This window comes from Falco naumanni, chromosome 4, assembly GCF_017639655.2.
Source record: "Falco naumanni isolate bFalNau1 chromosome 4, bFalNau1.pat, whole genome shotgun sequence".
NCBI classification, from domain to species: Eukaryota; Metazoa; Chordata; class Aves; order Falconiformes; family Falconidae; genus Falco; species Falco naumanni.
Window position 1 is genome coordinate 71210223 of NC_054057.1, and position 12348 is coordinate 71222570.

Genomic DNA, 12348 nt, shown 5'->3' on the forward strand with positions numbered 1-12348 from the left:
GCCAGCCAGGCAGTTACTTATCTTTATTACTATACCCCTGTGCAAAGCAGAAAGCGGGGTGCCTGCTCCGCAGGTGGGTGCTGGACACCTGCCGGGCCCGGAGGGCTGCTCGTCCAGGGGCTGCTGGGCTTTACCACAGCTCGGGCAGCTGGCTGGGCTTCCTTGCTGGCTTAGCTCTGTCGGAGGTTTGAAGAGACCGTACGTGACGACTCCTAGCAGGACAAGTTTGGTAGCTTAGTGTTACGATGAGTAAAACCTGGCTAGAACGTACCTGTGATGTCTTCTCAGGGGCACCAGTTTGGTCTTGTTAGATATTTTGCAAACTACTTTTAGATTTTGGCTTTTCCTATACCCTTTATCCCTATTGTCACGGGCAGGCAGCGATGTGATCAGCTATTTGATACATTTCCCTGCTTCTTATGAATTCTTAATATTCTTTTTCTGAAGTAATTTTTACTGCTGCCACCTCTTTTTTTTCCAAAAAAAAAACCCTCAATTGCTGTTGTCCATGTGGCACGTCATGTCTTCTACATAATGTTTTCTTCATTTTGGTGAGAATTATCATCATATATCTCTTTAAAAAGGTTTGTTTGTGTTTATTTCTATCATGTAAAGATCATTGTGCCAGGTCTTTACCTGTGAATCAGTGGACACAGGTTGTAAAAATACACATGGGCTAAGAAATGCCTGAATTTTTTTGTATGGAGCAGGCTTAGTGTCTTGGCTCATGATGTGCCATGGCTGGCAGCTCTGGGGATGTCAGGAGTGAGGATGGTGGGGGAGAAGATAGGTCTCACTATACAGATATTGAAATATTTGGGGAAAAAAGATGGCTAATCTGTCCTAAATAGCAATACATTTCTCTAAATAGCCTAGAAGCATCACATTGAGTTAGAGTCAGGAAGGAAGAGATATACTGCTGGTTTTCATTTTGAGGGCTTAATATGTTTTTTAATAGCTAATTTTGTCTGAATTCGTGACAGTTAGGTTATCCCTTGGCTTTATATTAGTGTATAATATTTTTAATATTTAGAGATCCAGAGCTCAGCAACTGTAATCGAATAGTTACAGATGCCTTTAGCTGAGTTATTGCACAGATCTGGGTGTATTTCAATGGACAGTAATTTAATAAAACTAGCACTTAACTTCTAGAGTCCTCTTCTCTGTACAGAAATGAAAATGAAATTAAAAGTGCTACTCTTCCTTCCATAAGAAACTCTGGCCTTGATTAACAGGATCTGAAGATCCAAACACTTAGAACTGGTTTTCCTAAATTTCTACCGCCAGTGGCACTAACGGGAGGACACCGAATTGGAAAACAGAACAGAAACTCTACGTTTACACAGACTATGCAGAAGGGGAGATGGGAGCAGCGATGCCTCCTCTGGCTGCGCTCCTGGAGCAGAGAACACGCTGAGCAGCTACCTTCACCAGACCTTTGGATGCCGGCACGGCTGTGCAAGGGGAAAGGTCTCGGTCTGCCAGCAGTTCCTTTCCACCCTGAAAGCTTGTCTGCGAGAGAGGTTGTTCGTCAGAAGGGTCAGGAAGGTGGTAGATCAAAAACGCTGGGAAACAACAACAAAGGGAAAGAGGGAAATGGGTGCCAGGGTGCCTGTCAGTGTTCGCCTCCGGTGCCTTGGACACGGGCTCAGGCTCGAGGCTAGACATGACGATGGCTACCCCTCGCCGTGACCTTTGGGCTTTAAAATTCAGTGTCTTCGCTTTACGAGGCGTAAGTCATACGGTTTACAGTAAATGACTCCTTAACGTGTAGCCACTGGGGGCAGGGATTTGTGCTGCACTGCATTTGAACCAGCTTTTGTCTCATATTATATTTCTCAAATAGGTTTGGGAACAGCAGTATAAACTCGACGCGAGCCCCGCAGCTGCAGAGCCGTTGGATCCCTTCAGGTGTTCCCACCAGCAGCTGCTGAGGCAGCCCAAGATGCTGTCACTCACTCACCCCGTCCCCCCATTCTCTGAGCATCTATATCCTCCACCCATATACACCATAAAAAGGCAGGGTGATCAATTTATGTGGCATCTACGGGGCACAGGAGCTGGGACAGTGAACCTGGTGCTGGAGCAGGTCAGGAGCATCCACTCCATCCGTTCCTGCGACGCCGCTGTGGGGCTGCCGTCCTCTGCTGGAGCCTGCTGCAGCCTTCGGGCAGTGAGGGTCTGCCCATGCAGAAAAACCCACCGGAGCGTTCAGAGGAGCCTGAAACAGCAAGGAATCTCGTTGATGGTATGAGAGAACCTAAATAAAAGGATTGAAGAAACTAATGGATTCATTACTAGCGTTACAGTGGTCTGCATGCTTCTGCCTCAGGAGCTCCCTGCGTTCCCCCCGAAGGCCCGAGGAGCAGGGCGAGGAGGCTGGCAGCCCGACAAGCCGCGAGGCGAGCACGGAGCGGCTCTCCCCTGGCTCACGCGGCGCTGGCTCACGGACTTTCGGAGTCCAAGGTCTCCTCCATTTCCAATAATAACTGCCTGCTAATTAATACTGCTGATCTGTCCCTTTATAAATCAAAACAAAGCTGTAGGGAAATTGCATACTATGGGATGTCTTTCAGCAAACTAGGGCGTAAGTAGCTGGTTTCCTCCTGTCTGGCCCAGGAGCGAGCGACACTTGTACTGAGGTGTGAGCGTGGGGACTCTGCCCTTCGGGGCAGGGGCCAGTCCCCGCTATAAAACTTTGCAGCTACATTTCTCTGCTCTGTGATAAGCAGAAAATCAGGTGGATTTTCATAATAGTGTTTCAGGTAAGCAGGGAAAAATAAATTGGCATTCTAGATCAAGCTTTTTGTTGAAGCACCACCCTATTTCTGGTTTAAATCCCTTCTCATCCACGGCCCCATCCTTGGGTGTTGTTCCTCACTTGCTGTGCTGTGCATTGCTGTGGACTACTGAGGGAATGTTATGTTCCACTTCAGAGACAGTGAAGTGAAAATCATATAAATACTCAGGGAAGAGCCCTTTGAGATGCTTCAGAACTTCAAGGGCTATGAATCTGCAAGCTTTACTAGCATGATCTCCTTTTATGGCATATATTTGTGTCGAAATACGGTATTTTCACACTCAGGTTTGACGCATGGATTCCTTCCAACAGGAATGGAAACATGGCATCAGTCATCTGTATTTAAAATCCGAACAGAGGATGTTGCATACAGGAACCGGCACTAGGTAATGAGAGGGAAGATGCTGGTGATTCCTATCGATCCTCAAAGTGTGACCCTGAGTGAGTCCCTGAATCTTTCGGTGCCTCAGCCTGTGATGCTGAGACATTATTAGCATGTGTACTTTATCAGCAAGGATGTTGTGCAAGTTATTTAATGAATGCTTGCAAAATTATTTGCGGCATCTGAATGAAAGAGGCTGTGTAATTGCAAAGCACTGCTGTACTGTATAATTGCATACGTTGCAGGAAAGCGTATGGCAAGCCACTTGCTTGCTCCCTGCTGAATAGCCCATGAACAAATAATCTTTTTAGTGCTGGAAGGACAATCCCATTACACTGAAGCCTAAGCGTGGATCTTCTGCATTTCTGGGCACTCACTTTATGCTTCCTTGTGTGGAACTCGGGGGTAGAAGTTTGCTGCTGTGGGCTAAGCAGATTTTCATAATGGTGTCTTCTGACTTGAAATTATTCTTTAAGCAGAGAAAAACCTGTCAAAGTCAGTAACTTGTATCTCAACAGCATGGAGAAAATATCATACCTCAAGTGTGTTTCCACCAGGGTTGAGACCTTGCCACTGGAGGCATCTGTCCCAGAGGAGCAGTGCAGTCCTTGCATGTGTATCTTTAGTTGTCTGTGCTCCTCACATGTCCAGCTGGAAGGTCAGGTCTGCAGATGTCTCTTATCTATCACACAGCACTGAGCTCTTCTGAACAAACACGTATGACAGCGAGGGACCTGGTGGCTGGATCTCACTGGAGAGCCAGCACCCTGTATTGCTTGTCTCCCTCTGCCACCTCTGACTTCAGTGCTCATGTCATCCCCGATTTCCTGACGCCTGAAGCCCACCCTACACAGCTCCGGCCAGGGCTTTGTCCTTCAGCCTGCATAGATAAAACAGCAGGTTTGTGTATGTTTGCTCTAGAATTCACAAACGGCCGCAGTGCAGAGGAACCAGATCAGCTGTCACTTTTGCCACCACTTTTTCTCCTGAGCAGGTGCCTTTATGCAGAGGGCTTCTGGTTTAAAACTTGACTGCATCATCAGGCAGCTTCAACGTGTAATTAAAAGCACAGAAGTATTTACAGTTGAAGAAAGTCTGTAGGACCTTGACCTTTTCCCCAGTAACGTACCAGTTTTATTAAAACTTTGTGCTTGTCTTTTGAACCTTGCTTTTACACTGGCAGAGAAGGGGCTGTGTGTGCCTCGCCCCATGCGCACTCGGCAGGCGCAGGAGTGCCGGCCACAGCGGTGTCCCCTGTGGTGGCAGTGCTGGGAGCCCACATCAGGTTCACTGCCAAGCTTTGTTCCTCCGGTGAGTTGGAAATCCTCCATGGGGTCTTTATGAAGCTGCTTTTCCCTTGAAAGTGCTGCGGGATCCATGCGTGTGTGTCATCTGTTTATATTGGATGACTGCAGCGGTCATTTCGCGCGTGTGCCAATCAGGCTGGAAGAAGGGGTTGGGGCTGGCAGGGACAGAAAGGAGCTGGAGCATGTGCAGAATAGGTGCAGGTGCTCCTGCGTGATGGGATCCTGCACAGGCTACATCTGTGGGTGCACTCTGGGTGAATATGGGGAGAGGGCAAGCACTTAAAAACCCTAGAGCATGATTACATTTTCTATGGATATACAAGTTAATCTGCTCTAAAACGCATTTTGAACTGTCTTTTAATCACTAGAAAAAAATATTTCATAAGAACGGCCCCTGGTTTGCAGCAGCTCCTGCCCTGGGCTCGGTGCAGCAGGCAGGAGGTGGTGGCAGGGCAGGGGGTACAGGGGGACAAGCGTGCCGGTACCCCCAGCCCGCAGGGCAGCGCCGGCAGGAGCCACCGCTCCATGGCACTGGAGCACTTGTACCCTGGATGCTGGGTCAGCGCCCATGGCCAGAGCCCTGACACGCCACATAGCGCTTACGTATTTCAGCTGTGCTTCTCTTTAGAAACCGCAGAGAAGGTTCCTGGCAGTGCCCAGCCCAGAGCTGCTTGCGGTGCTGGAATACCCCCCACCACCCGACAGGCTCATCATAGGAAAATACAGATTTAAGGAGCTGGATCCCAAGGCATTTCTGTGTTCATACCGATGCGCTGGAGTGTGGGTGCCTGTTTCTTTAGTTTCTTGATATTTTACCTTCCTCTCATGCTGTAGTGGTGCTGAATTCTGCCCTTTCAGGACAGTGACCACCATACAAACACCCCTCAACCTGCGGTTTAAAAACACTTTTTAAAAGCTAGCGTGCCTTTCATTTTGTTCCACATGGACATATATGCCCATTAATTTTGAATGTGAATATAAAGTCCATGGATTCAACATAACCTGCCCCATTCCACAGTGGGGATTTCACTAGGGTGGAAGGAATAAAACTGCTGCCCACCTCTGTACAGAAGCTGATTTTGGAGAGAATTTGCTAACGTTTAAGCTTTAAGACAGCACAAATACAAGAAGTTTGAATTGCTGTAGCCATCTCACTTAAATTTAATTTCAGTCTGTTTTCTTTAAGGAAGTACTCATGAGCTTGATTTTATAAACAGTCTTTGATAATAAACCCAGATGTGCTTATGATTGTAGGTGATCTGTTTCTGTAATGTATGTTGAATTATTCTACGTGATTTGGGAAAAAGATCCTGAAAGAGATTTTTAAACAATTAGGCCAGCTCCTTAGGACATGCCAATGTAGGTGATAATCTTTAAAGAACTATTCTTTGTGCCACCGCAGTTTAAAGCAGCCATGGCTGCAGCGTGACAGGTTGAGTTGTGCTTTAGACAGTGTGTTGGCAAAAATCAAGTCTTTGATTTCTTCGGTGAGTAAACATGCGCCTCGGGCAGCTTGCAATCCGCCTGGTAGGCTCAGTGACAGCCCGGCAAAAGCCCGATGTTCTAATGCTCGGGTGAATTTGATGGGCTTTGCAGCTGACAGAGCTGAGACTTGGAGGAAAACCTGGCAGACACGAAGACTCTGGACTACACAAGGCTGTGGGCTGACCTGAGCCCTGACTCTTCCAGGAGTGAGAGTGGTGGTTCCCTGCTTGTGCTAGATCCAGCACCAGGGTTCAAACAGATCCTCTGAAACGGCCCAGCTGGAAGCTGCTCTGGTGCCACAAGGCATGGCCAGGGCTCTGTGGGACCAGGCTCCCGGGCAGTTTGTGCACGTGTATTTGTGACCGAGAAGCCCTGGACTGAGGCACGGCAGCCCCAGGGATGGGGCTCACTGAGCATCCCCAGTCGCAGGTCCTCCATGTCACCATGTGGTACCATGTGAGGCAAAGCCACAGCTGCTGAAGGCCAGAAAGCTTATTACCTGGGGGAAATCATGCACTGAGATGGGCAAAGCTCTTCATATTTTCCAAGAAGGAAGAAACCTGGGAAAGCATTGCAGATTTCTTCTTTATGAATGCAGATCTAATTTTTTAGGCCAACAGAACAAAATGTCTGTCTAGAAAGCTCCAGAAAGAAGAACAAAGTAAACTATAAATATTCAGCTCTTGATTTCAGGTTTTAATAAATGATGAGCTCTGGGAAAAGCAGAGCATTTTTTCTTTCAAATATCAAATGACTTGATTCATTGTACGATTTGGTTATATAGTGCTTGTCACCTTCTGTCTGGATACAGTACAGCAGTCTCTAGAAATGCTTTAAGATGACACATCCCAAATGAAATTGTGTCCAAGGGGTCTAATGAGGAAAAACCACTCCCCCACAAAAGCTGAAGTCTGTATCCCTGTATCTGTGCCTATATCTATAAATAAAATCTTCTGCACAGGAAGGTCTGATGTGAGACACTATGTTCAAAGATTACTTGACCTATATAAAAGTCACTGAGCCCCCCCCCCCCCTCCCCCCAGTGACAGCCCCAGGGCGGGGTGATGGGTAGAGGCTCACTGCTGCTGTTTGCCTGCAGACTGGCACACAGGCTCTGCTGGCAGCGCTTGGGACTTGCCGCACGGCTCTGCCAGCCACCCTTGCACTAGCAGAAATCGGCCGGCCACGCTTCACAAGCACAGCTGGCACACCTGGATGCTTGTACAAAGCCAGGCTTCTTGAAGATGAACATTCCCAGCGGGCCACTGGGAATCGCTAGCTTGAATTAAAAAAATCTCGAGATACAGACACCTTCTGCTCAATGGGAGGTTGTTGTGAAGCCAGAGCAGGCTTAGCCCCAGGTACATCGTTAATGTCATGTTTGACTGATGCTTACCAAGAAACACACGTGGCTACAGGGTGTAGTGTATTGGCACCACCTGAGCATGCCCAATTGGATTAGCGACAGTATAGCTATGACACGTTGCTGGCTCAGACCATGCTCCTGAGCACACTGACAGAATAAACAGTAAAGAATTATTCCAACAGCTTAAAAATTGCCGATTGCTCTTCAGTCTTCAGAGGCAGTTTTCTGAATGGATAAAAGCATGCAAGAGCTGAGCTCTTTCCAGGTCCCGGAGCACTCCAGCTGCTTCATGGGAACAGAGGAGTGGAAACGATGCAAATAGTGTTGCACACACAACTGATGTAAAGAAAACAATTCCGCTGATCACATGCATGCTTGTGCTGTAAAGCTGAATTACAGGGGACTGTGAGCAGGCAATGCACTGTACATTCCCTGTGGCTGTCACTGAGCTGGGTGTTACCTGCTGCAAGGAGCAGGAGGCCCCAGCTCTTACAGCAGCAGTGCATTTGGATTGCTGGAATCACGGTGCTTACAGTGTGCCGGCTCACAGCTCTGGTGGCTCTGGACTGCTCTGTGGGGTGTTAAGTCCAGTATAAACTCTGCCTTTCCTGGTATGGCCATAAAAAGTGTGATTTGCCAGGCTAGGTGTGAAACACATGCTGTGCTTGGGCAAAACCCCTGGATACCAGCACACAGTTGTTATTTTAAGTGTTCTGAAACAGAAGAGCTGTGCTCAGTGATTTGCACCCAGAGAAAAACACCGTTCAGCAAAGTGACTATTCAAATGACTGCTGAAGTGCCTGAATTAAAATAGATGTGCAATATAAGGTACCAAAACGTCCCTCCAGCTCGCTAGCTGGGATCTGCAGGAGCAGGGCAGCTGGGGCTGCTCTGGCTCAATGAACTGTGGTTTGCCTGTGCATGCTCGGTGGGTGCTGTCTCCTTGCCAGGTCCCCAAAGTATGGAGCAAGTGGTTCCCCTGGGAAGGGGCATCAGGAATCACACAGTTTAAGGTGTGTTTTGGAGTGGTTTTTTGCTAAAATAGATCTTTGATACATTCTTCCCTTTGGATAAGATCTTACCTGGTGTTTGATAGGAACATCGCAAGCTTGTTGGTCGTGTGAAGAGAGGGCTGCCTGCCAGGTCCACCTTGCAGATGCTCCCTTCCAGTGGATGGGGCACCCCAGCCTTCCATGGGAGGAATAGCCCACCCAGCCAGCCTCACCAACCCGGGCTTAGGCACCAGCAGGGCTGGTTTGCTTTGGGCTGCAGGTTGTGACAGCTACTCTGCTAAAACCAGTATTGCCTCAGAGATCTAATAACAGATAAATCATTGCTGCCTCAAATTGGTTTTGGCATAAGTAATTTGAATTAAATTGCCCATTTGTAGAATTTAAGAAGTCAAAGATTTTCTTAAGTAACTATACTGTCACAGCACTATCAAAACTATCAAACTGCAACAAGGCTTTTACCATCCCATCCCAGGTTAACTTCAGTTAAGTAGCTCCTGTGCCTTGCCCCAGCACAGCCACCAATCCCCCACAAGGTTTCAACAGTTCACCTACTGTTCATGCTGTTTCTTCACCCTCTTCAGGCCAGTCCACCCTGCTTCTTGCCTCCACTGCATCCTTCTCCTTGTCTCTCCTACCTCCAGGGCACTCTCTCACCTCCCTCTACTACCCCCAGACCTCTCTTCCTTACCTGCCCCTCTTCCATACCCCTTACAGCTGTTTAACTACTTTGCAGGAACCAGCCACAGCTGCACCTTATCCACATCAGCCAGCCCACTGCCGCTGCAGCTGAAGCCAGCCCAGAGCTGTATATTATCAATGTTAATTAACTTGCCTTCATTCCACTATAATTACTCTACAGTATACCTTAAATCCCTTTTCAGACTTTCAGATACAATACCAGGACAATACCATTGTCTTCTATTGGAAGATCTCAAAGCATATTTCCAGGAGTAACATGTCCATTTCAGAGGTATTGACAGCAGCATGGACAGTTCACACGAGCTTCCCCCACTCACACAGCCAGTGTGGTCCTAGAAAGAGGCACAGTGTTCAGCCTCCTCTACACCAGCACCACGCTGGGTACCACTTCTGAAGTGGCAGTGTTACCCTATGAAGCAATGTTTTCACACAATAACCTTGGTTTAATAATGGAGAACTGAGTCCAGCCTTAAACCAAACTGTCTCCCAAGTAATTTCCTGGGAAGAGCAGATCCTTTGGGGAAAAAATCCACATATTAAAATAAGCAGATAGCATGTCACAACACGAGAGATGTTTCATGGGGGAGATGAAATACTGGTGGGGTGACAGATGGAGCCATAGCTGCTACGCTTCCTCCAGCGCCACATTCACAGCTGACAGTCCCACAGCCTCCACCAAGCCTCTTCTCTTACTTTGCAAAAACTGTTCCAATTCACTCTTTTCCAGAACATTCACAATCCCAAGCTGGGAATATTTACCAGCACCAGGCACAAAGCTTTATAACCAAGTTATTTTTCCGGTTTGCTCTGAAGGCGGGCGGTGGGCACATGTGTAAGCAATCAGGCTGCGTGCCCACCATTCTTCACCAGCTGCCAGTAGGAGAGGGCAGCAGCTGAACTGGTCCTGCACCGCTCACACGCAGCTCTCATTGCCTTTTCTCCTCCAGACAGCCATGCTAGCAGAAGACTTGACCGAGCCAATACAGGAGATGAACTTTATCTTGTACTTTTGTCAGCAAATCTTCATCACCAGAGCAGAGACACTTTCTGCTCACACAGGCACAGATGTGCTGCTGCCTTGAGGACTCGATGTTTCACCAGCTGCTGTAGCTGTGACACAGGAGTTTGCTCAGTATATCCCAAAGCAATGCAATCTCTACCTATGCTTGGAGGAATTTTGTTTGGTAGCTGTGGAAAAGTCATCCCCAAGTATAATGACCTGGCATGAGCAGGTTCTGTGCTGCTGGTTCCTGGTTTCAAGAAATTGGCTTAATCTGTGCTCTGACATTCTTCATGGACAGGGGAAATCTTGCTTCCAAGGCTGCTGTTTTCTTTGCATGTAATGCACAAAGCACCTTCCTAATTCATGCACTTCATAATGCATACATTTTCCTATTTTCCCCAAGAACTGTCTTTATAAAAGAGTTGAAATGTTGCATCTCTTGAAAGTGTTGTATGTTGTTAAGATTTTTAACTGCAAGACTTGAAATTTGGTACTGAAAAAAAAACCCAGGTTGATAAACAGCATTTTCATAGCTTGCACATCTGTAACGCTTTTGTTAAACCCCCTGGACATGGGATTGAATATAAAATCTATGTTGCAATAGTTTACAGGGCTTTCCCTTTGTGGCTGAATCAAAATCACACTGGAAACTTCACGAAGACCTGGAGAGACATGTGGCCACAGCCATGGGTAAGAAGGTGATTCCTAGAACCCAGACTTAGCTTAAGCTCAGGTATTGCAGACCTACAGATGGGCTCTATTTGCTGCTGGTGGTGGTGGCAGCTGCAGTCTCTGAACTGCATCTGGGGTTTAAGAAGCCTTTGGATGAGCCCCCTGGGGTCTGCAGGAGACCTAGAACTAACAATACTCCAAGGAAAAAAAATTTGGAGTATCTAAGCTTCAGAAGAAAGTTTAGATCTGCTTGTTGTGCTTGTGGTTACTAGCAGAGCTAGACTCTAGGAAGAGATGCATGTAGGCTTTAGGCCAGCCACGTATGTCCCATAACATACCGTTGAATAACAACGGTATTCAGCTCTCGGGGTCCCATGGTGCAAGTGTTTTTAAGCACATGTACATGGTGAAGAGTTCTGCAAGGCTGCCTTTAATGCTTTTTCATCCAGCCAGTGCTGCTTTGCGAAGTCAAGGGAAACAGCGTCTCGTCGGGGCACCGGGGAGCAGGCAGCGGCACCGGCCCATGCTGCCAGGACACAGCGGAGGGGCACCGCGGGCCCCCCCCTGCCCTGCCCTGCCCTGCCCTGGCCCTGCCTGCAGCAGCCAAGCCAGCGGCTTTCAGAGAGTATTTTGTTTATCCTTTACGAATGTAGATGCCTACCCTTCCTTGACTTATCTCTCTGTATGTCACTTGCAATTTAGTGGGAAAATTCCCAGCTGGGATTCCTTACGCCCGCACTGGGAATGCTCAGTGCCACCACTGGTCCTTGCCCTCATGCGTTGCACCAGCCCCCACATGCTCCCTGCTGCCATGGAATCCTCTGGAAGCATTTCCAGAGCACCTCTGTTCCGCCTGGCCCAGGAGAAGCTGCACCCAGATTGCACCCAGGCCTGCAGGCTGGGGGCAGGCGGGCAGCACCCACGGGGGCCTGAGCTCCCACACACAGGCTGGAGCCCGCAGCTGCCTGCGGCTGCCCCGGCTGCACTCCCCTGCCCCTGCTGCCCTCTCCTGCTGCCCTCCCCTGCCCCTCCTGCCCTCCCCTGCCCCTCCTGCCCTCCCCTGCTCCTCCTGCCCTCCCCTGCTGCCCTCCCCTGCCCCTCCTGCCCTCCCCTGCCCCTGCTGCCCTCCCCTACTCCTCCTGCCCTCCCCTGCTGCCCTCCCCTGCTGCCCTCCCCTGCCCCTCCTGCCCTCCCCTGCTGCCCTCCCCTGCTGCCCTCCCCTACCCCTCCTGCCCTCCCCTGCTGCCCTCCCCTGCCCCTGCTGCCCTCCCCTGCTGCCCTCTCCTGCCCCTGCTGCCCTCCCCTCCTGCCCTCCCCTGCTGCCCTCTCCTGCCCCTGCTGCCCTCCCCTGCTGCCCTCCCCTGCCCCTGCTGCCCTCCCCTGCTGCCCTCCCCTGCCGCCCTCCCCTGCCCCTGCTGCCCTCCCCTGCCCCTCCTGCCCTCCCCTACCCCTCCTGCCTTCCCCTGCTGCCCTCCCCTGCCCCTGCTGCCCTCCCCTGCCCCGGCTGCCCTCCCCTGCTGCCCTCCCCTGCCCCTCCTGCCCTCCCCTGCCCCGGCTGCCTTCCCCTGCTGCCCTCCCCTGCCCCTCCTGCCCTCCCCTGCCCCGGCTGCCTTCCCCTGCT